This window comes from Ischnura elegans, chromosome 2 (genome assembly GCF_921293095.1).
Source record: "Ischnura elegans chromosome 2, ioIscEleg1.1, whole genome shotgun sequence".
Classification (NCBI taxonomy): domain Eukaryota; kingdom Metazoa; phylum Arthropoda; class Insecta; order Odonata; family Coenagrionidae; genus Ischnura; species Ischnura elegans.
The window spans coordinates 14,527,100-14,551,705 of record NC_060247.1 but is presented as its reverse complement, the minus strand read 5'-3'; the positions used below and the strand labels follow the sequence as shown (position 1 = coordinate 14,551,705).

Below are 24,606 nucleotides of genomic sequence, written 5' to 3'. Positions count from 1 at the left end.
TATACGCTAAGAAACCATTCGATAAATTCAGAGCATTTCACATAAAATGATTTGCTAATCTGCGCGTACTTACAATTGGATTTATGTCCAATCCGAATAGCCGTTAATCTAATATGGGTTTTAATTTTCGGTGCTTGGGAGGGAAAGGTTTCGTGTCGCGTGTCGTCCAAAATTGTCGCGATAATTGGTTGATCTTTAACCGTCTATCAACCTCGTGATTTATTGAATCGTATAAGGATATATGCTCTTTTTTTGCCTTTTTGAGCACCACTTTATGCAAATAGAGTGTATTCTCGTAACGGAAGCTACAAAATGTCATCTGATATATTTCATAAGGCCCACAAGGAGAGAGGAGCCCCTTTTGGGCAGTATGAATTTTTGGGCAATTAAAAATATTTCTTGCGTAATAAATGACTGAGCGATTTCAATGGGTTCAGTAGTAGATATTACCTATTTTACATTTAACAAGAGAAAATTAAAGTGATAGTCATGCTTAAAATGTCAGTTTTTCTACGGTAAGGGTCCAACGAGACTTAAATTAGCTTCTTTGCCCTGAAACCCGAGACATTCATGCTCCGATACTGAACCCGTTGCTCTGCTCATGGCTTCAAATTTTCTGTTCGATAAGACTGTGGTAGAGATGCGAAGAATCCCTGCGTCCGCAATTCTCCATCCTCGGAAATTAACCCTTTCCGTCAGCCTCCAATACATCCTTTATTCAATTAGGTGCATTCCTAAATGTTTTCACGTCATTTCGCAGCGCTTACTTCTTCTATTCCGCGGTCCCTTTATCACTCACCCTCCACTCCATTCGAGGCATATCATTAGTCACTCTTTAAATGCGTCTGGGTCCGTTTCTTTTGCTTTTCCTTCCTCTCCTCATTCGTGCCGCTCTAAGTATCATCCGAAACTTTGGCTCATGAAACCGAGTATAAATTTCTTCGTTCCCTGAGCTCCCATTAAATCTCTTCTTCCTCGGCCATCGTCTCATTGTTTTTATCCCCACTTTCCTCTCAACGTGCCCATTACCCTCCTCCCGCCCCTTTTAAAGTTCTGCCCAAACGATCTCTTTTCCACGGAGGAAGCTTGTTAGGTACCATTTCGCTTCACGTGCCTCCCTAAGCTTCCGCACTGGCTATTTTTTGTTTTGTTTTGAGCGCTGTTTTCATGAACTAATTCCCATCATCTCTCGTCTCTTAAGGCGTGTTAAATTTTTATCCTCCTCGAAAATGTCTGGCTTACCTCCTCCTTTCCACCTTCTCCCTCTGTTTTTTTCTTGAATAGTCGATTAATTGCGGTAACAGTCTGAAGATTTTGCAGCTTCTATTATCAATGTTGGTGGTTGCTTTCGGGAAATGTGGCGTTGGTAACATTTTCTGCTCTACGTTTCACTCCTACTGGGAGCGTTTTCAAGAGAATGAGAGTGAAAACGTTCTCGTACCGATCTTATGTAGGATTCGTTATCACATTGTTGACCCGATTTGAATTTCCCATGGAAGGCGATATCCGTTGGTTATTAGATTGGGCCAGGAACCCTTACCATCCGCGGCTGAGGTCATATCCATCCTATTGCAATTATTGCATTCCATCCTATTGCAATCCTCCCTATAGCAATTATTTGGCCTTTTCGCTATTCCGACGGCTTCACGTGTAAGACGTGGATGGTAATCTTCCGTCTTCGCCTATACTCGTGTATCATTAAGCATTATTTTATGCCCAGGGCTGGAGGCGTATTGTAAAGGCGACCGCTAAAAATAAAATAAACCGCTGACCAACAGCGGTGAATTGCTGTAACATTTTTTTTCTATTCCCATGTTTATGCGTCGAAATGTGTACGCAGATTAAGGTTTCTCTTCTTTGCCACTTTATCCTTAGTTTCCCCTGGGAGTAAGAGAGCATTCTTAGGTTACGGGTACTGCTGAAGCCTTTGATTATTTTCATCCGGAAATGAATCATCCTGGACCATGGTGTGAGCTTAGGGCTTTTATTTCCCTGGGTCCAGGACATGACTGACGGCCATACACAATATTTTTCTTCTTTATTTATCTTTTTCGGATTATCAGAGAGGAAATTTAAAATAAATTCAGTCACAATTCGCTCATGTTGGCTCAGCATAATACGATCATGTGATTAACATTCCATTCTATCATGCGTACACTCCTCTCGAGATAGCATGTAATAGAATTAGTATCGCTGACATATTTCCTATTATTAAGTATTCTACCGATTAAGGTAGGTTTCAATGGAGTGCTTAAGAACCTAGCCAACGAATTTATTCTAAATTGTTCAACTGTCTCCGCCGATAATGTTGCAACCAGGAGTAGGTTGTCGTGATGTATTTGAACGGGAGGCATTTTTTGTTCCTTTGCCGAGACGCTGTCCAAATCGTATTTTTAGCTACACTCAAGACATTCATTGCATCCTTTAGATGGGATGTAGTAACTCGTCTTAATGAGCTGATGAGATAGACGTTCTTCTGGAAGAGAGCAGTTCAGGTTGTCGTATCCACTCCGACGCGTAACTGTCGCCTTTCACTGCGGGAACTGTGAAGTAATTGATTATATCTTTTCCACCCATTGCTATGCTTGGTAGCACTGAAACTGGTACGGGCATAAAGGGAGAGGAGGCAGTTTGAGTAAGACCTTGGCAATTTGAAAAACATGATGAATATTAGTCAAAGTTGGAGGGTTTAAGTGTGTTTTATTTGAATAAAAAGCAGCGGTGGAGTTCGCGGGAAACGCTCATTCGAGAGAAACTTGATCATCGTCGCAGAGGACTCGCGAAGTGAGTGGATGGATGGTTTCATCTCGTAACCTGCACTGCATGGCGCAAGGATTGGTTTTGTGAGTAGGTTGAATAGGTACGTTTCGCCAGCTATCCTGTAGTCGCCCACGGACGGCATCGCGTGTTTATGCTACTATGTGCTGGTACACGCGTGTGCCCACTCGGAAGCGTGCGAGACATGATTGCGTGTGTGTATTGTGTGCTCCGAATCGAGGGGAATGGGGGGGACTGTTGAAATGTGGGCCTTTTTTAAATATGCATGGACCCTCAGCTGCAGGCCGACCGGAGGGATGGTCATGCGGTCACTTTTCACTTACACGTGTTCCCTACTTCCCCAAAGTGCTGGTCAACCCTTGTAAGTTTCCCACTCATGACTAACACTTTTTCAATCATTTCCTATTGTATTTATATATTCTAAAATTCATCGTATCCTAACATATGAGTGAAGCCGTTAGATATATATTTCCCCTTAACTTCTCATTGGAGCATTTTGAAGTTATTTATAAATCGCAAATGTGATATCCTACTTTTATGAAATCAATATTTATGTGGCGTATTCTCGGCGTTTACCAGCGGTACCTCATGATATTTGAACTCATCCGAATGACATGGTCCAATTGTCAACGTGCCAACCGCTGTCTAGAAGTAACTTAATTTCCCACCTACGCTTCAAATGCCTTTCATCGTCTTCACTATTTGACGGTACTAGTATCAAATAAAACAAAGTGAAATTAATTTAAGTTACGCCGTCAGGTGAAGACTCATTTGATGCCAGCTCGTCTTCAGCTTCAGCGTTAGCATGCAAACTTTGAATAAGATTTGAAAGTGGTTATAATCTTCATTTTTCAATGATTGGGAAATCACGCCCTTTGGGCCACTGGTGTCATCGATAACTATCAAATCGATTCAATTCTTCGGACAGACTTTCTGTACAATTGGAGAGCGTATTAATGAAAAGTTGTAGGTACCTATTTCAATTGTTCGTTTAGAAAGATGTCTCACACACACCCATGTCCATCTTAAGACATGCCTCCCGCGAATGATGAACACGCCGTACCTTAAACCGTGTTTAATCATATTCATCGCTTTATATCTCCGTTTCGCACATTCGCTCTCCGTGATGCTTACGCTGGGAACGTGAGTGACAAGTATTCTGACCAAGACTGCTTCCCTTCCGATCCGTGCGTTTTCTGTCTCGCCGCCGTATTCCTTCGTGGCTTCGATCGTTTCCGTGCTCTGGCCCCCACCCCACCCCTTGTTCTCCCCCTCTGCTGATTCCCACCCCTCCCTCTCACTTCCCGCTCTCCCCATTTCTGTCATTTCTCATCCCTCTCTCTTCCCGACGCTCCAGATATATTTTCCTTCCGCCTTCCTCTTCCCTGACCACATGGCCCATCTGCCATTCCCCTCTTCCTCCGATCGCCTTCTTTCGTAAAAGCATACCATCTCAACCGACCTATCGCACCGCCGCGCGTTAACCATCATCATCCCAGCGGCCGTCTCCTCGTCGACAGCAAACGCTGGCACTCTGTGCCTTTGCATATCTCTTAGTGTATGGCTCTAGGGATAGATAGAATAAGACACAAGGATAAATGTAATAGCTCACGGTGATTTCGGAGTATACTTTGAGCCTAAATATACTTTTAAGTTACTGCACTATATTCAAATAAAATGCATACAAATAATTTTATTTAATAAATGAGGTTACATTCAATCAATGATGAAATAAATGAATTTCAGTGAAAGTCTAAATCTGCAGTTTCAGGTCTTGGAGCGTATCTGTGAGTAAATTGGAGGTCTGATTTGGAGAATTGGTCTCTTCAATGTTAGTGCCATTAGCATGAGAGTACACCAAGGAATTGTCTTCCTTGTCTAGGCGTTAGTATTAATTTTTGCTCTGCGAAGTTTTAAAACGAATTTCGAACACGAGGCCACTTGGGAGAGGTACTTACCCTAATGCGTGTGTATGAAACTCTTACAGGGATTTCAATAAGAGATTCTGTTTTATTTGCCACAATTTTTTACGTTTTTATCGCATTGACTGAGCTTTATATTCGAAAGAAGTAAATTTTGCAATATTTGCTTAAATTCACCGTTTTTAGCTGGGATGTCCTTGAGAATCCGACGAATTATTTATTTTGCGTGTTTACATTGTCCATTTTTATTAATTTAAGTTGGTCAATTATTTAAATGCAGCATTCCTTAAAATTCCTATCCCACAACATTCGTCGAAGATGCGGACAATATTTACGGGCTCGAAGATCGATTTCTTTGGATCATGTGTCATTTCCTGGATAAGAGAATATTTGAGCGACCGCGTCCAAAGAGTAGTATAAGACGGTGCAGCCTCCAATGAGGTTAGAGTCACTTCTGGCGTCTCTCAGGGTAGTGTCATTGGCCCACTCCTACTCCTTCTTCATATAAACGACATGGGCAAAGTAGTACACAGTAAGTTACGATTATTTGCAGATGACGCTGTAGTTTACAGAGAAATCAGTTCCAGCAAAGATATAGATGAACTAACGAATGACCTTGCTGCTATCCAAGCGTGGTGTGACGCTTGGCAGTTAGAATTAAATTTGAAAAAATGCGTCGTAATGAATTTCTGGAAGAAGAATAACTCTATACAACGTAGCTATATAATTCGGGGTACCCAATTAGAGACTGTTGAATCCGTGAAATATCTTGGAGTTAGACTCAATAATGATGTATCGTGGAATAAACATATTCGAGAAATAACCGGTCAAGCTAATCGTAAAATGGGTTTTGTTAAAAAAATATTAGGAAAGTGCGACGATAAAGTGAGAGAAATTAGCTACTTTTCCCTCGTTAGACCACATTTGGAATACGCTGCCAGTGTTTGGGACCCTCTTGAAAAAGGCTTAATAACAGAGTTAGAACGCGTGCAAAGAAGAGCTGCCAGGTATGTGAAAGGTCGTTACGATAGTCTTGTTAGTGTAACTGACCTCTTAGATAAACTCGGATGGGAATCTCTGTCGGACCGTAGTTTGAAAAATAGACTAAACCTTTTAGATAAATTCAAAAGCAGTGTCTTTTCTGACGAAGTTAACCATATCTTACGGACGCCAACATACTACGGAAGATCAGATCATATAAATAAAATAAGAGAGATAGATCGTTGAACAGAAAGATTCAGAATGTCATTTTTTCCACGATCAATTAGAGATTATAACGGCAGTGATAGAACTCATAAATAGATTGCATGACTTGTGGTGTAGCCAACTAACCTCTGTAAAACTTAATGCATGCTTCTTAATTTTTTTATTATTTCTAACAGCATATAGTAGTGTAATTTGTTAGTATGCGTGACGTTTTTTGTACTGTGTGGTGTGCATGTTGGAGTCCAATTGCATGCTGCAAGCTGGTGATTGATCACCCCCTGCCAAACACCCTAGAGGTGGCTCGCAGGGTATTATGTAGATGTTGCGCGTCGTCGCGGGTTCGGAATTTCCAATAGTCATCACCTCTGCCGTGATTGGCACTCTCGGCAGTCGTTTGAAAATTCCCATTTCTCTGACGGCGCGGTGCGGTGCAACTCTAAGCACACAGTCGCGTTCGTGGCGTCGTCGTTGCAGACGGAGGGAGATGCGGAAGCAAACTGTTGCTCGAGGATGATGAGGAGTGAATAATGGCGAGAAATGGAGAGGGAGGGGCAGGGAGAGATCATGAGGAGCTGAGAACCTTCACTCACTCCCACCATGATCTTCTGAAGGCTTTTGCCATTCCAATTGAAGCGTATTAGCAGTCGGCATCATTCGTGTTCATCATCGCACTTTTTCCTCCTCTCCTCTCAACTACCACAGTCCATTTGGGAGGAAGAGGGAGGGGAAGTTTTCGCCGTGTCTCTGAACTCACTCCCTTGCCAGGCCTCACTAGCACTCCTACTACAATGACTCCTGCCATCACCCGTAGTTACCACAGCGCGCCACCTACTTTAGGGATAGCAACAGTATTCCGTTTATCAATCATTCAAAGGATTAATTTGAATGGTCAAAAACATTTACGGGCCGATTGCTTGACTTATATAGAATAATCGATTTTTATGCATGTTGACCGATAGGTATGCGCGAAAATAATATTAGATCGTTGTAATATTTTAAGGATGCCTAAGTTTACCCGAAACCATTTATGTTGAGGTAAAGCATCAGTTGAATTCTTACGTTGCTATAAATTTATAAGTTTGAACATGGGAACAAGTAATGCCAATTTGTAATAATATATATAAAAATTTATCTTAATATATCTGTGCAAAGCTTAATTAATATTACATTTTCGCTGACAAAGTTAATTGCATTAATTTATAAACAGGCTTGTATCAGATTGCGTTCATGTGGGTCCTATGCAAAAAGAACCGATTAAAGTTTTACTTGTTTGAGTTACTGAAAATGTAAATATGCTTGACACAGTTCTTTTTGCATAGATTTCTCCAGTGATCACAATTCTAGTCGTCTCTTCTCCTAGCCATTTTGCCCGGAGCCTTATTTTCTGCTGCCCAGCCGGGCACCATCACCTCCGACCCCTCTTTTCGTGTGTCTCCTCCGCACGTACTTCAGACGATGGATCGTGCTTTTTGCGCCATCTCTTTCGCTGTGGAAGTGCGCGAATCCATAGTGCTGCTGCGGGCGGCTCTGGGAAATGTCGTGCAAATTGGTTTTAATCTTCCCCGCCACCGCACACGAACCCTCATCAATAGATAACATTTGTCAATTTACAATCGATGGATCTAAAATATTGTAGATATTTATTGAGAAAAATCAGTGTTTACTTTAGTACAAGAAAATATTCTATTTGTTTTATGCAGTAATAGTATAGGAATTGATATAAATGTTTTTTTTTCCAATAACATTAATTTTAAGCGATAAACTTAGTTAATTTTACCATTGAGATAGATCAATGCATATTCCTTTTTTTCTATCGATTTTTTAATAATTATTTTTTCTTTGATAATCATATTCTAACACCCAAATCTCTCTTTTTTCTTGGATGATAGAAAAATTATTTTTGCTTGCTATCCCTGGCATTGGCATTGAAAGTAGACTTAAGTCAATGCTGCCCGAGACCAAATGAAAATAAGAAATTTATCTTGACTGAATGTTCTACCAGCTGCGCATTGCTTTGTGAAACTAGCTCACACTATGCTAACGTTAGGTTTCAACTGCGGAGTTTGTATTGAATGACATACAATTGGTATTTGTTTAATCGAAATTAATTCGGTGCGGGTTTGCAAGCGCGTGCGCGTGCGTGAGTCAGCCGCATTCGCTCCTCGCGTTGTCCCGTTTAAGAAATCTCCCGCCTCCCCGTCCGTCTTCCTTCCTCTCATTCCGAATGAAAATCAGCGCACGTTCATTTCTGTATTTCCGAGCGAGCGTCGCTCTACCTTGCTCAAGATGCATGTGACATCAAAACGGGCAGAGTCGTCTTGAATGCGAGATGAGCCAAAAGTTTGGCGCGGGCGATTCTCCTCCTCCAAACCATTTTCCTCTTTGTTCGAACTGCCTCTTAATCATGCTTTGTTTTTTTTGTTATTGATGGAATTTTTTTGAATTTCGTTCATTTTACGTCGGAGACCAAAGTGTGGCTTCCTCTTGGATTGCAAATGTTTGATCCTTCGGCTATTTTTTTTCTTTAGCGATGGAACGTAAACATTAGTAAGCGTAGACTTCTAGAATTATTACCTGATCACGGCACCGTCAAACTTAAGCATATTGCCATCGTATAATTAATTAATTAAATTTTAACCAAGCAAACTGTGTAAATGATTTCGTTCTAAAATAGGTCGCTACGCATGCTTGTTACAAAAGTTTTATGGAATTGTTTTCTTCTTCTTCTTCCTTCCAGGATTAGGCTACTAAGCCTGTTCCGGCTCCACATTGCCATCTTTTCCTTGGTCTTCCTATACGTCTCTTGCCAAATGGTTGATATTCCATTTCTTGTTTTGGAATTCTTTCATTTGGCATTCGAAGTAAATGTTCCATGGTATTGTTTTGCTGCATATAATCTTAGTACCATGCTTTTACCGAATTTTTCTGATTTGATTTTCTTCTGCCATTGTAGAGAGCCATTACTAGTTATTAATCACTCGTGCTCGGTGTCACTCCTCCGTCGTATATGTGTGTGTGTGTGTGTTATATTTTTGATTCGCCGTCGGACCTCTGAGCAGAAATTCATCGAAACTATGACAGTGAAGTCACCTACCCAACCGTTATCGTGCAATAGGGTGGTTTTCTATTATTTTTTATTGCCTAAATCGAAAGATTATTACTCCTGGAGTACGTATTTCACGCTCTTAGATTTTCGAATGACGATATCTATTTTTCGCGATCAAATGAAAAGTGAAAATTTTCAAGCGCGCGAAAACGCGACGGCTAAGTAGGAATGATGGGAAAAGTCCTTGTGACGTATTTCTGGTCCCAGCTATCGGTGTGTGAGATGACCTTGGGGCGAGGCTTGAGCGCTGATAAGACGCAGGCTGCTAGAAGGTAGCTCAGTACCCTGCTAGCAGGTAGTGATTGGCTAAAATAAGGATTATTAATACCCTATCAAACGAAGGAAACTTTCGAACCAAAGGCAGTTTTAATAGGTGATTATTAAGAGATGTTTCCCTGAGCTCTGTGCCTCATGCATGCATTAGTAATCTCAGACAATGTAAAACTCCTATCTACTCGTATAGAAACTAGGTCCCTGTGACGTCACGTGGAGTGGAATCGCATGGGCGCCAATCTGGCCTTTTTCAAATGCAGTTAAAATTGACCGTTGCCATTCGTCGAAACTGGGATTTCTAAAACCAAATAATTTGTATATTATGAATACACAAATGATGGGTAAGTAATCGCAATCAATGCATTTCGTTTTCTTTGATGAAGGAAACTACCCTATTGTGTGCAACCATTGTGATTTGAATGGTGTTGAATAATATGTCTTATATTCCATGTTGAGTATGTTGCGCACTGTCTATTTGCCTTCCAAATACGGCTCATGATCACCGGGGATGGCTCGTTCCCATCTCGTCTCCTCGTCCATCTCTCTCTGGCGGTACTTCTTGAGCTCGCCACTGCCGGTCAGCCGAGCCTGCATCCGGCTTTATGCGTGTCTCTGCTACGCCTCCACCGCCAGCCTATTGCCCTGACAGCATCCGAGGAGACGACTTTTGCGTGGTAGTCTCGTTTCGCACTCTTCCCGCGGCTATCATCTTCCCATCTCATCCAGACTTCCTTTTCCCGCTTCTAGTCCACGAACGCCTAATTTAATGGCTTGGATACGGTATCGATAATTGTCAATGTCCTCTTGCTGTCATTTCCTGTAGTTCGTTAGTCGTCAGTTTACAATCTTCATAGATGGTATTCATGACTTTTTTCCTGGGGTGATTAGTTGTGGAATATTACACATCTTGCGCTGTCGATTGGGTCTTAAGACCAAAAATATGGGATAAGCATACTCTTCATGCATACTCTTCTCAAACATAACTCCTCGGCATTGTAATTTTATAATTTATTTTATAATTGCCTTTATTTTTCATATACAAACTTGGCCCTTCTAAGCCATATGGCTTGTCAGAAGGTTCCAGTTATTCAATACAACATGTGGCACACTGAGAACATAGCATTTATATTCCAAGTTTCAACTTCAACTTTAGGGGTTTTTAAACAGAACTATGATAATTTAATATATTTTGTACATTTCAGAAGGTCAATATTTAAGTCGCAATATTTCACAGTGATTTTTATGTCAAAATCATTCTTTTAGTTGCAACTCTTGAAATAGTAACTTTCATGATCCATTTATAAGTTGCACATTACAACCGACGTCAGTGATTATATTTGCCGTTTTAATCCGAAGATGGTCACGCTTTGAAGGAAGATGAATTTAAGTTTGCTGCGCCAATTGAACACATTCGATTTACAGTGACGAGCGTATTTTCAGATGTTTTCGCATGCTCTCGACTCTAAACGAAAGATAGGCGATAGATGGTGTTTATATGCGAAATATCTCGGGCCTTAACACGGCGAGCTATAGTGGTGAGGCGTTTCCTTGGGAGATTGAATGTGTACATGCGTAGATCCATCCCCTTTCCAGCGTCCTCCGCAGCTGACGTCTTCCACGTCTGGTGACCATCTTTTCCCTTCTGAGATTTCCCTCCACAGACTCTTCCTCCCCTCGTCATTAAAACCTTGCGTCCTGGTCAACGCCCACCCTCTCCACCTCGCTGCCCCCCCCTCTTTCCCCGCATTCTCACGGACTCAAACTCGTCGCACGCTCTCTCCCTCCCCGTGACCCCTGACCCCTGAGACACCGTCACCTCGGACCGGTCCGCCACTTTCCACTTCTATCCGACCATTTTGTCTTCTCTTCCTTCTGACAGTCCCGAGGGCCGCGCCTTCCTGCCCTCGGGCCGCCTGCCTCCTCCGCCTGTGCACGCATATTCTGTCTGCGCGCTTTCCACCAAGTCCCTCGCGGCCAGAGGCTCCGCCCAAAGCCCGCACTGGTGGTACTGGAGTGAATGGATCCGTAGGACGGCTTGAAGCATGACTCGTGTGACTTGGAAAATTAACGCATGCTTATTTTTATTTCTATCTTACGTGGTTCATCAAGTAAAAGCAAAAGTGTACCATTTTATATTTTTATTGCTTCGTGTTCGAAATTAATCCTTCCTAACCCAGAGCTGTTTCTGTGAGAAATCAAATTTCAAGATTTTTCATTTTGAAAACGTGAAAATTTTACACTCAACGATAATTATCCTGGCAGCTAAGTATTTCCTCATTAAAATTTACACTATAAAATAATATTTAGTTTAGATATTTCCTGAATAGAGCTGAAAGTTTAAACATTTTTGATGTTGCTTAGAAGCAACATTGGGTTATAAAGGGTTAATATTTTTTTTAGTTTCTAGTGGTTACTTGGCATATTGGAATATTTATCGCTGAATAGGAGGAATTTACTGTAAGTATAGCGTTTTGAAGATTTGCAAATGTGGAAGAGTAGCGAAAGTTCTCTGCCCCCAATCGTGTGTTTATCTTACGCTTTTATTGGTGGATTATTTCTATTCTGTTGGTGGATATACCTTCCCTTTCGGTCATAAATTCTCCCTGTTTTACATAGTTAGCTACGTAAAAGCTACGTTTAGCTACGTAGCTACGCTTGCGTTGTTAGTATTATATCAAGAAAATCCCGCCCTAGAATGAGAAATATTTGCGTTAGTTGTAAGTCAGAACCTGCCCACTCCCGTTTATTTCCTCATGTCTCCCCCTGCATGTTTCCTCGATATTCGCGCAGAGCAAATCCTCCTTTTCCTCCTCGCATCGAAAGCATTCACCTACTCAGTGCACCAGAGGGAGACCTTCAGCCCAAATAAGGGGGATATCCAGCCGCACGGATTTTCCTCTCTTTCTGACGCTTTTTCCCCGCAAATCCCCGCAATACCGAAACGCTTTTTTCTTCGCTGTCACATAAGTAAACATTTTCCAATTCGGTCCCTCCCTGGCTGCTTCACCCGAGGTTTTTCCCACTCCCGTCGTCGTGGGCAACTTACGTCCATTCGAACACTGATTGATTGTTGTGCGGAAGATGTTGATCTGTTCGCGGCTTATTCCGCATCCCTCGGCCTCGTAAACTGCATTAAGCCTGACGCGGAAAAATGAATATCTGGGAGCCGTGTGCGTGCTTGCTTATCCATTGACCACTGCTTCAAGGAATATTAGCGGCACACGCGAGTTTTTTTTTTCAAATGGAATATTCGGAGTTCACCATAGCATAATAAACCGATATTGACGAGTAGACGGCAAATTGGTTTTCTCTTGACCATTTGTTATTGGTGTATGTCAAACCCAGACATCAGAAAAACATAGAAGGGGTACCTACACCTGTTGTGGCAAAGGATTAAATTGGTACGTACTTCAAAAATGTATTTATATATTTAACTTTTTCCGTTCAAAATACCTCGGTCATTACTACGGGGATGCATTTGAATTTCAATTGAAATTAATACTCACTCTTTTAACTTATAAAGCAGTTTACTTTTTCTGCTTTCATCCGGCTATTTTAGTGTTGGAATTTTAAGTCAGTTGTTCTGAATGCATTGTCATTTTTGGATGATTTAATTGGCTAACACAAAGCTTCTTTTTTTATCTACTTGATGATGTAAAATATAAATCTCACTGTTAAACGCGCCTAGTGAGGCACCAAATTACGTAGATTATCTGAGGTTAAGCCAGGTTCCCATTTTTGTGTACTCTATCAAAATTACAGTTTTGAGGTAGTTAATATAGCTTACGAAATAATGTGGGAATATCGTAGAAAAATTATCGAAGAATCAAGTATGAGCACCAAAATAGTCTGATACGTATATCCTGTTAATGAACGTCTTCGCGTCAAAATATCATCTCTATCAATTCGCGCTGTCCCCAAATCTTGATCGTCAAAATTCAAAGGTAATTAGGATTTTTACCGAAGTTAGATATTGTGTTATCCATGATGCAAATAATTGGCCGCTAAAATATATTCAACCTAAATGGAAGGCTTAGCAGCAGAAGCAGGATATTGTTTCAATGGCGGTGTTGATTAGAACTGATAAAACTTCTCGGTTGTGAAATTCAGTGCGTTAATTTTTGTGCGTTGTCGTCTGTGGGCTACAAATTAGTATTAGAAATATTTCTAAGGCCTCTCCATTACCCAAAAATTAAGGCTATAAAGAGATTTTGCACCTGTCTATGGTGGTCTATTCAATTTCTCCGACCCTCGCCGCTAAACGCCTTGAATATGCAGCGAGCGTATGGGATCCGGTACAGAAAGACTTAATCCGCAAAGTGAACAAAATACAAAGGAAGGCTGTGCATTTCGTCAAAAACTGCTACGGGCGTACAGACAGCGTTACGCAGATGTTAAGTGAATTAGGCTGAGAGCCGCTGGAGACTCGGAGGCTGCGTGCTAGGCTTAGATTGCTTGAACAATTGAGAATGGATATCTTTAAGAGCGACACGGAGAACATAATATTAGAGCCACACTATATTTCCAGGTTCGATAGAAGCGATAAATTAAGAGAGATGTTTTACCGAACGGTTGGATATGGGAATTCGTTTTTCCCCCGAACCATAAAGGACTTCAATAAATGCTAGTCCCAACTTCGTAGAGCACCTCATTTTTATGCATAGACGACTGGTGTCCTAACACCCCCTGCCACACGCTTTATAGGCGGCTTGCGGCGTATTATGTAGATGTAGATGTAAACCGATTTCGACCTGATTGAGGCCTTTGGCTGCCCTCGGGCACTTGATTTCACCTTCCACGCCCCTCCAATCAATGCCCCGTCACGGATATCTGCCAACGGCGAATGCATTCTAACCAACGCACGTGAATGACAAGAAAGAAAAAAAATCGAAGGGTAGATTCCCTTATGAGCACATCGGGAACTAAATATGATGTCATGAGTATAACGGACGGATCGTCTTCCTCCTACGTTAGAAAAGTGGTCATGTGTTGCTCGGACGGGAAGTTAGAGAGAAGGCGCGTCGGTTGGTTTCTGTTTCTGAGAGTGGGTCGTGGAAAGTAAATGGGAGAGAGTTGGAGAGAGAGAGAGAAGTGATATTCAAAGCATTCGAATCGGGTAAGAAGTAAGGTTCTACGGCGTGGTGAAGGGCGAAATTCAAATTCTAGATGAAAAAAAATTTCATTCTCCTCTCATTGTTAAATGAGTAATGGATGGGATAAATAAAGGATGGGATCGTCTTCGATAATCCGATCCCTTGGCAGTCGCTTCCTGCCGACGAGAAACGGCTCTCCTTGAAGCGTTTATCCCAACCCTTTCCGCCAAATTCTCCATTGACGCACTCCTTCCGTCGAATATTCAAGTTGGCTTTCTTCCCCGTTTTTTTATTCGCCATCTCTCCTGCCCCCACCACAATGAGCCACTCTCCCTTCCCTTCCGAAATTGCTCTTTTTGAACCCCTGAGCATTCGTCCGTCTCTCCTTCTTACTCACACGTCTGGGAAGGCCGAATATGTTTCCGAGGTCTCTCTCTCTCTCTCTCTCCCACGCTTAAAAAAACCCGCACAGACCAGTCTTCAAATCCGCAATGAAGGGGGCTTTTTGATGCGAAGGGCTGTGTGTCGAGCACAAGTGTCCGTCGAGGCTAGGAAATCAAGTGAGGAATAGACAAAAAAAAGCAGCGTTCTCGGCCCCTCGTCATCGTCCCTAGCCGCGGACCCCCCTGAAAACCGGACTTGGAGTAACCACGGGGCACTCAGGGGCTCATGGAGCAAGGGCGGAGGGCCGGCCTACGGCCCCCACTGCAGCACCTTCGGGTCCCTCTCGCCCGAGTCCTTATGGGCCCGATAAACACCCTCGCGTAAAAAAAGGAAAAAACGGACCCTCGGGTGCCTTAAGGATCGCGCCTGGGATGTATGAGGGACAGCCAGGGTGCGTAGTAATGTTGCTGGACCGGTCCGGCGAGGCTATTGTCTCATCCTTTACCAAGCGAAAGAACCTTTTTGTCTTCCCACGGAATGGGAAAAAGGCCGTCCGTGCCCTTATGAGATCAGTGCTTTCCCTGGGGATGAAAAAATCGGCAGGAGGGACGTATGACCGACGGGGTCACCGGAGGGATATCTCACCCTCAGCGACCTCTCGGACACCCGTGCGCCCTTTCGTCCCACGGCCTCTCTGCTTCAAAGAGCCTCCTTTGCTTTGTGCGACCTTCAAAGATGGTGCCAGGAGATGCGATCGGAAAACCGGTATTCTGGGAGATGTTGTAATGGGTGAGAATTGAAGTTTTTTTTGCATACGCAAGCGTGATGTTACGTGCGCTGGCAGTTGAAGAAGCATGGAATAAAAGTGGTTAATTTCCGGGAGCTTATATTAAGGAAAAAAAAGAGCAGCGCCGTCCGAATTGTAAAACCTTCTCCGTCTCGGTCGTCGTCTTCTCCTCCCGATGCCTCCTCTCGTGTTCCAAGATATTCCTACTGCACACTCGCTTGTATCTCTTTTTCTCACCGTCTGGGACGAAATACGAGCAATAGCGAGTGAAAAACCTTAGAAAGCCCTCCACCTTTATTCTCAGAAGACTACTTATACGACCCGTAAGGTGTAAGGATATCCGTGTGGCCTTTTCCGCTCCGAGATCTACAATGTCGTGTGAGACAGAGAGAGGGCGTAAGTTTATTGAGATTTCAGTTCAGGATGTTAAGCCATGAAAGGGTCCATAAACTTTTTGCTGATTTTTCTATTTCCATATTTTAATATTCAAATAAATGCCCGGAAACATTCTTCCATCATTTGCAGGTTTTCTTAGCGTTCATGAAAAGATAAATTCTAATCCACGGAAAATTTCGTTGTCTTATCTTGAAGGAGAATACTCCGTAATAATGAAGTGCATTTAAGACATTTCCACACTAATATAATGATTTGTTTTTAATTCATTTTTTATTCCATTCATTAATTATTTTAGCATATTCCATTTTCAATGGTTGTTTTTTATTGCTTATTAGCGACGACCTCTCAATAATTCTTGTAGATTCGTAAAATAAAGTATAACTAATTCCTTTACCCCACTTATATTTCACATGTTCTAATAATCCGTCATGATTTTATGATCAAGCAACATCTCAGTTTAAGAGATAATGTGAGTAGCGGGGGAATATAGTACTATTAAGCTGCTTTGTTTGACTGTGCTTTTTTTATTCCGGCCGAGAAGATACCAGGAAATGCCTTTGGATAAGTTTATAACCAAACTCAAGGTGGTCATCCTCATGCCTCTGTGACCAACTCCGGAGGATGAAAGACGTCTTCTTACCCAAGAAATAGCTGCCCGTATTAGCGGTGGCGTAAGAAAAACTTGGCGTAACGAGAGCATTCATGTCCGTCTGTCAACAGAAATCTATGTCCCGAATTTGTATAGCTTTGGATATTGCAGTTCTTGCAGGTAAAAAAAAAACTCCCTTCTCAAAAAATAAATAACCCCATTTATGCTCTTTCTCTCGGAGTCTGGACAGTAAGGGATAGAGAAATAGGGAGGAATATCCCGCGACAATGGTCATGTTGATGGCCGAACTTTTCCAAAACTCACGCTATTGTGCTCATGGTGAAAAAATTGGAGTGTTTCATCCCTGAAAACTTCTGACGGTCCAAACGATACGGTTCGATGAACTTAAGAGTTGCTCTCCGAGAAGGGAACGCCTCCAGAAGACATTCGCTCGTGTATTTTGTCCGTCTGCCCCCGTGGACCTCCGCTCCATATCCCTCGTAACCTTCGCGACCCATAGCTAAGGCTTTGAATGGCCGGCCACTCCCCTCATCCCTCGCCTTCTTCTGTCTCCTCTGAGGTCCGAGAGCTGCCCCTGTATCCGACGAGGGGAATAGGGAAAAAATACGGAGCTGGAGAGAAGGGGAGCAGCAGTAAGGTTTGAGGGGTGAATCGGGTTAGGGGTGGCCGGGCTACCTGGAAACCCCCTCACAGTCCAAGGGAGGGAGGGATTTTTTCAGCTAGGGTCAGGTATGCGAAAGTGTGGGGTCCATGGGTAGGGTGGTTGTGATCCGGGAAGTGATCCCATGAGGGTTCTTTCTTGTCCTCCCGCGAGTCCGGTTTTCCGGAGCCAGTCCGAGGGTTTTTTGAGGGTAAGAAGAGTGAGCAAAGGGTCAGGTACTTACATTTCCCTGCCTACGGTGAGGATAGGGTTGAGGGTCAGAAGAAAAATCTTGCTTGGTCAGCTTTTTTTGAACGATTCCTCCTCCACCCTTTTATTCTTTCTCAGAGTCTCTGAGCTTGAGCCGTCAATTACTTCTTGCACTTCACAAAAGGATACAAAAAGAGGTTTGCGCAGAGAGAGAGAGCGCGAAGTAGGGGGACGATGATCAGATCGCCTCATTTTTTCCCACCAATGCGGCGTGTCCTGCTCCGGAGATTTCTCACCGCGGACTTTTCATGCCCTCCTCGTATGAGATTCCGTTTCGGCCGAAAAGGGGTTGGACGATGGGAGTGGCATAAAAAAATAATTCCGTGCGAGCTCCAAGCGCGATTTGTGGTGGGATGTCTCACGGCATTGGCCACTTGTGGACAGCCAGCATTTTTGAATATGCTGGGACGAGGAGAAGTATCTATATCTCCGCATCGTGTCCGTTCGAAAAATTACCTCCGTTTTGAGAATTGTGGTTCTGTTTTCTGCTAAATAAAATTTTGTATCCATTTTTTTGTAAATATGATATATATTTATAAATGATTAATTTTAATTCCCCCTCGATAACGGCAAAAAATCTCTTCGGTTCTGAGAATTTTAATTTATAAATCCGAGTCATCAGAAAAAGTCATTTTATGCCTCTCTGCCATATGCCATATTTGGGTGCTCATCTATCGGATTTTAGCTCCATTACTTAGGATGAGGGAAAACCATAGACTTTGAACTGACTTAAGCGATTATTAAGGCCACTAATTGTGATTTATGATTTATAAATTTTGATGGGCATGGCTATTGACATTTACTAAAAAATAAGCCAGCTATGTGAGACATCCAACGGATATATTACTTTGTAATTGATGATGTCAGTTTTTGTTTCCCTTTAGGCATGCTTATATTTATAATTCTTGATTTTTTCATCGAGTTTTATTCTTTACCATGTGTTATTTCAAAAACATGTGGTGACAAGTTTTGAAAGGCTCTCATTATGAAAGCAGCCAACTAAAATTTTGTATCTATTTTTTTGTAAGCATTATTTATGTAAATAAATGATTAATTTTAATTTCTTCTCGATAACGGCAAAAATTCTCTTCGGTTCTGAGAATTTTAATTTATAAATCGAGTCATCAGAAAAAGTCATTTCATGCCTCTGTATTCCTAAAATAAGAATAGGAGCTGTTCGTTTCGTTATTATTATTTTCTCCTGTAATTTCATTGCCATGAAAATTTTTTGATTGAGGTTACGATGTAATATTCGCTGGTTTTCCTCCGGATAAGTGAAAACCCGTGAAGTCTTCATCGGCGAAATGCGCCGGGAAACACCAGATCCATCACTGATTGAGGTTGCCGAGTGTTATATTTATGCTTCGAAAAAGATGCATCCATTAAAAAAATAAATCCATCGTTTATATTCATGGGAATATGATACTTCAGTTGTAATTCTTTATGTTAGCCTTAAAATAATCGTCCGCACCTACAAAGTAGGTACTCAGAAATGAAAAAGATATCCGAATATACGGGACTCCTCCGCTGTGGAGTCTTAAGGCCGTTTTACATGGGGCACGGAATTGCGCAGGCTAGAGCTGCATTAATTTCGTGAAATTGTGTGGAATTGCGCGAATGTATGAATGAAATTAGAACAGGGGCTATTTTGCCGTCTCGCATCCACGTATTCTCGCATGTGCTCTGGCAATTCACCGCTTTACACGACGCAATTTTGATTGCGCCTTCGCACGTACGTCAGATTGCGCAATTCCGTAAAACGGCCTTTAGCTTCGCGGAGAGGAATTTGTCCGCCGAAGGGCAAGTGGGTGATTCAGGGGATTACCCTGAGGGAGTGGCCAGCGAACGAAGGGAAAAAATTAGATGCCCGCAATCGAGAGCCATCGGCATCTCCCGGGAGTCCCTGAGAACCAACGGCTTTTTTGAACGGGAGGGAGGGAGCCTCTCGCCCGGTAGTCCACCACTGCGCGGCAGCCGGGAATCTGTAAAGCTTGCCCATGCTCGGGTCGTGGTCCGGCATAAAAACTGGACACGCAGGATTTGTTGGAGAGAGATCTTTTTATCTTCCGTTCCCCTTCTCAAGCGACGCGAAAGAGAAGCTCTGGGGAGGGCAGGGAGATGGAAGGGTCATCCCGACCCACTCCAGTTTCATCTCGTACTGTTCTTACCCTCCTATTCTCGAACCCATATTTCCCACCCTACCCCTCACCCCCCTTACCCCTCACCAGCTTTATGACTTGGGGACAGCATCCCGTGCCTAAATGCGTCTAAACTGGCGGAATCACTCCACCAGAATGGCGGTTGCTCGTACGTTTGAGGCCTTACGTAGTACGTGCATGCATTGCGCGGAGATTATTCGGAGGCCTTGATGCCGAGAGAGCTGCTTCTCGATTGGTGGAGGTACTGTGTGAATGGGTTGGGCGGCATAAAATAGAGGGCCCAGAAATCGCTCCTTTCGGACGCAGGGGAAAAAGAAAAATGGTGCTCGCGTGATGACCAGTATGGCTGGCCCAAGACGTCAATTTCTTTTTTGCCCTGATTCGATAATGGCTCTCTGCCATGGAGGAGGAGCTACAAAAAAATTAATGGTTTAGATTCAACGCTCATTTTGATTTCATTGTGGACCTGGTGGTGATTAAAAGAAAGGTTGTCATTCTTAATTACAAAGGGTGCGGGATTTTATACTCTCCTTCATGAGCTCTGTGATTGCAGTTCTTGTGAGAGGCGATTGATTTTCAGAGGGTTGGTGATTTTTTTTCTCCTCACATGATTTAAATATTTGTGTAATAGATATTTTTCTGAAAAAGCTGCAACAGTTTTGATGCATACTTGTCATCCTTTTTATGAGGATGACCTCCAATCGAATTAAGCCATGAGCTCCGAGTAACTCTTGCGGGATTTAATCATATTACTTAGAAGTAATTGGCTGATTCCTACATCGAGCTCAGTATCTCTAATGTAATTGATTACTGTGCACTCTTAAAAATGTACGTATAATTTGGTCAAAAGTTTTTATCGACAGTGCCGTCGATCCTTCACAATATAACCTAATCAATATTCACTAATATGGAAAAAATTTCCCTTGTTTATGTCGTCCTTTAATAGTCCCTGGGTTCATTTCGGAACGAATGTGCGAGTTATAGTTTTTTTTGCGTTCCCGTTACTCCATCATGACTCTTTTACCAGTTCTTGCTGCGCCCAGAGAGTCATTCTGCGTCTTCTACAATTATTTTTCTATCTAGAGAGGCGGTTTTTTTATGGATGCCTGGCAGTCAGGGCCTATGTTCTCCACCCTTCGGCGCCAAATCTTTGATTTGTTATTATTGTGGCGCTTGCGAGAGAAGCCACTCGTCCTCCACCCGGGAGCGGTAGCGCGAGATTTCTCATCCCGTCCCTCGTCTATTAGCCACCTTTAATGTCTCTTCTCGCGAGGGAAGGGGCGGTAATGTAAGTACTCGGGTTTGCTCATGAGTTTACGCAACGGATAAAGAATTTTCTCCGCGCCCATCCTTTAATTTCCCTGCCGCCATTATCCTCATGTTCTCCTCATCTCGCTAAGTCCCTCGAACTCCCTCTCCTTCCTCCTCTCTCAGTTCGCTTCCCTTCTCCGCCGGAGGGAAAGCTTTTAAATGTGTTCTGTGCTCCTTCGGGATGTATTTATTGAGGTGTTGCGTTTGTGTAAGACGACTGAAGGCGATCTTGATGAGCGCGCATCGACGGTAGGCAAGCAGAGGCTTGCGTGTAAGTTGCCGCGGAGCGAGAGGGTCTCGAACAGGCTTCCCTGCCACCTGGAACAGCTTTAATGGAGCAAAATTAAGAACATCCCTCGACTCGGGAATCAGCGTAATGCGCGTCCGTTTTGTATGGCGCTCGTGGGAATTCCTTCGCCTTATTTTCACTGCGTGCCTGCAGTTATTTTAAGCATTTTTTCTCGATAGTGTTTTGCTCAACCTTTCTATTTAATGCATTAAAAGTCGAGTTTATGGCTATTTTCCAGCTTATTCAATTAGTGGCGATATGGTTTCAGGCATTTACTGTCAGCATTGAGTACTGTGTGTTGTAAGTAATGTAGCAAAATGTATCTTGGGAATAGCGAGCGTCGTTACATACGTGGCAACAAGCAATCCTTCTGTGTTTACTCACGATAAGCAAGAGTTTTAGTGCGATCAGAGAATGTTGATTTCGAAGCACTCTACTTGCATTTAAACCTAAGAGAAGTAATGCATAGAGGGAGGCCACTTGTGGATAGATGAGTGCAACAATGCATTCCATCGACAGCTATGAATGAGTTTAACCTAAATTTTGTCCCGAACGTGACAGTCCGAACGCATTTTTTATGGTCACCACCCTTTTTTGCTTACATTGCTGGTGACATTTCTCTCCTCTTGACTTATCTGCACTGGTTCCCGGGTGAAGTGTGTGGGTAAGACAGCCAAGTTTGGACGGGGGCCGAGATGAGTTTGATAGTCGGCGTTATAGCGAGTATCCACAATCCCCAGAGTATGTGAACACATTCATATTGTATACCTTTGGCGACAGAAAATAGCCCCATGTCAATTGTTCGTTGATGTGACCTTTTCTAATACATTGGCTCTTCAAATATCGGCATAGCATTATCATATTTGATCGGTGTTATAGCATTCGACGTTAAATTGTCTCATGATGATTCAATTCAATTTATTCAGTCACCATAAGCATATGAATTATGCATGGCTTTGTCAATAATATTACATGTTTTAAACTTCATACAAATAAAAAACGTTTTGCACAATTCCAAAACAATATGAAAATACAAATATATAAATTTTCAATTTTATGGGATTAACACATTTCAATTATACATTTAAATTAATTTGCATTAGAAAATCATCTACACTATAGAATAAATAGTTTTTAAGACACACTTGAATTTAAAGGAACTTTTGATACTTTTATTATGAGTTGACAATTTATTGTAAATAAGTATTCCTTGATGATATATCCCTTAAATCGTTTTATTTGCTCTGTGCTGACTTACATGGAATGCATTTTGGCTTCTCATATTATGACTATGAAGGTCACAATTCTTAATAAACATGTCCTGATTTTTGTTAATGAGAGACACTGTTTCAAGGATGAATATACAAGGAAGAGGTAAGATTTCTATTTTTTTCAAAAATAGTTTTGCTGAGAGCTCTATTACTAGAATTAATTAGTTGTTATTGTTTTAATTTAAAAAAAATAATTTCGGAAGGAAGATAGAGGAGCCCCAAACGGGAATACCATAATTGAGAAGTGACTGAACATAGCCAAAATATATAGTTCTCAATACCTGAATGCAAGTTATTTCCTTTAGTAGACGGAATGCATAACAGATTTGTGCCAGTTTTTGAGTTAATTTATTTATACGTTCCTCCCATGAAAGATTAGAGTCAATCCATTAGAAATTCTGTTAGCACACTGGTAATTTGATTGATTAGTAATTGAGGTTCAACACGTCCTCTGGCAAAAACATTCTCTTTGTGATCTCAAGGCTCATTTTCGTTGAAATCTGTTTGATTCATGCCTTCATGTATCGCCGTTTCTAGTCACCAAACGTGCGCGCCCCCATTCCATGTAGCGTCGACTGGTAATAACTAATTTCCCGTCATTCTGATTATGAATCGTCCGTGCTGAATCGTAAGCTAACTGTGCAATATATTTTCGAGGCAGATACTCGCTTTTATGATTGCTCTGAGCGTGGGAAATATCGAGGCCACACTCAAGAGTTATCGCGGCTATCTCGGCTAAAATCAGGATTGGGATTTGGCAAGTGGAAAAAGGAGAAGATAAGCCCGGTATAAGATTATTTGTCAGATCCAACCTGGCCACGTTTTCACTTTAGGTAAATATTTGAATATTTTCAATTCTTCTGATTTGTCATCTCTAAGAAATGTTAGTCTGTTGTAGGAAAATCTTTGACCCCTAACAGTGCATTATTGTAGCATTAGCCATGTAGCCACTGCATGTGAACATTTACATATGGCATAGCGGATGTGATATTAAGAAGTTCCTTGATCATTGAGTTCAAAGGAGGAGTATTGGATGCTATAATCAATCATAGGAGTGTCAATCCGTTCAACGTCATTTTCCTATTTTCTTCCTTCATACAGTGTAAAACCGTAAAGCATTGTCATTTTAAACTATTTTTACCTCGTATTTTATTTATTTAGTTAAAAATTCTTACATTTGACGTAGTGCTGGCATTTTTATTTATCATTTTTTGTTTCATCTATAGAATTACGGACTAAGACCATGAAAAATTACTTATAGGTCTTGAAGGATACCTGTTTCACCTACCAGACCTAGATTGTACTATCTAGACTTAGGTTTTGCTTCCGACCTCATCATCGCTAATTTTGAACTTCGATGCTATCTAGACTTAGGTTTTGCTTCCGACATCATAGATAATTTTGAACTTCGAATGATATCAACTGATTTTGGCAAGATGTAGTGATCGATTTTCACCGATATGTTTCACCTTGAAGCACAGCTCTAATCGGCGCGCTACGCCTTTCAACGCAAGCAGTCGTCATGGAATTTGAGATAGGTATTGCACGCTGGCTGTTGAAACTTTAAATTTTTTCAAATAGCATTTCCATCCACACAGTTATCGACCGTATGCTATCTGATCATGTTGGGAAATTCTATCGCGACCCGGTCGCACTCGATATCAGCTGCTGTTTGATCGCCGAGGGGGAGGATGGAGACGAGCTGAGATAGCCGCGAGAGAGAGAGGGTGATATAAAGGGAGTGTGATCTCGCGTTGCCACGATGACGGGGGCGTGAGTACGCGAGCGAGTTTCGCTGCGCGACTGTTTACCCCGCGTGGCTGTGTGAGTGTGTGTGCTCGCTATGAGGCGCTAAATGCTTTTCCTCGTCCTCCGAGGAGGTCCGCTCTTTCTTTCCCGTCGCTCGCTGTGTAGAGATGTGCGTTGTTTTATGCCCTTTCCGCGTGCTGCCTCCTGGCGGGTGTCGGTCGAGGACTTCAAGTCGTAAAGAAATGGGAAGTTTTAAGAGAGAGGCGAGGAATGGGAAGAGGCAGTGTGTGTTCGTGAGGGTAGTGTGCGAATGGGTAAGAAGATGAAGGGGGTGCGAGGCGTCTCACAAAGGGGCGCGAAGG

The 24,606-nt window shown here is 42.3% G+C and overlaps 1 protein-coding gene across 3 annotated transcripts in view; it reads left to right on the top strand.

The window, feature by feature from the left end:
• Window positions 1-24,606, top strand: part of LOC124153420 (Krueppel-like factor 8) — an 892,525-nt gene that overhangs the window by 301,363 nt on the left and 566,556 nt on the right. The window lies entirely within an intron of this gene.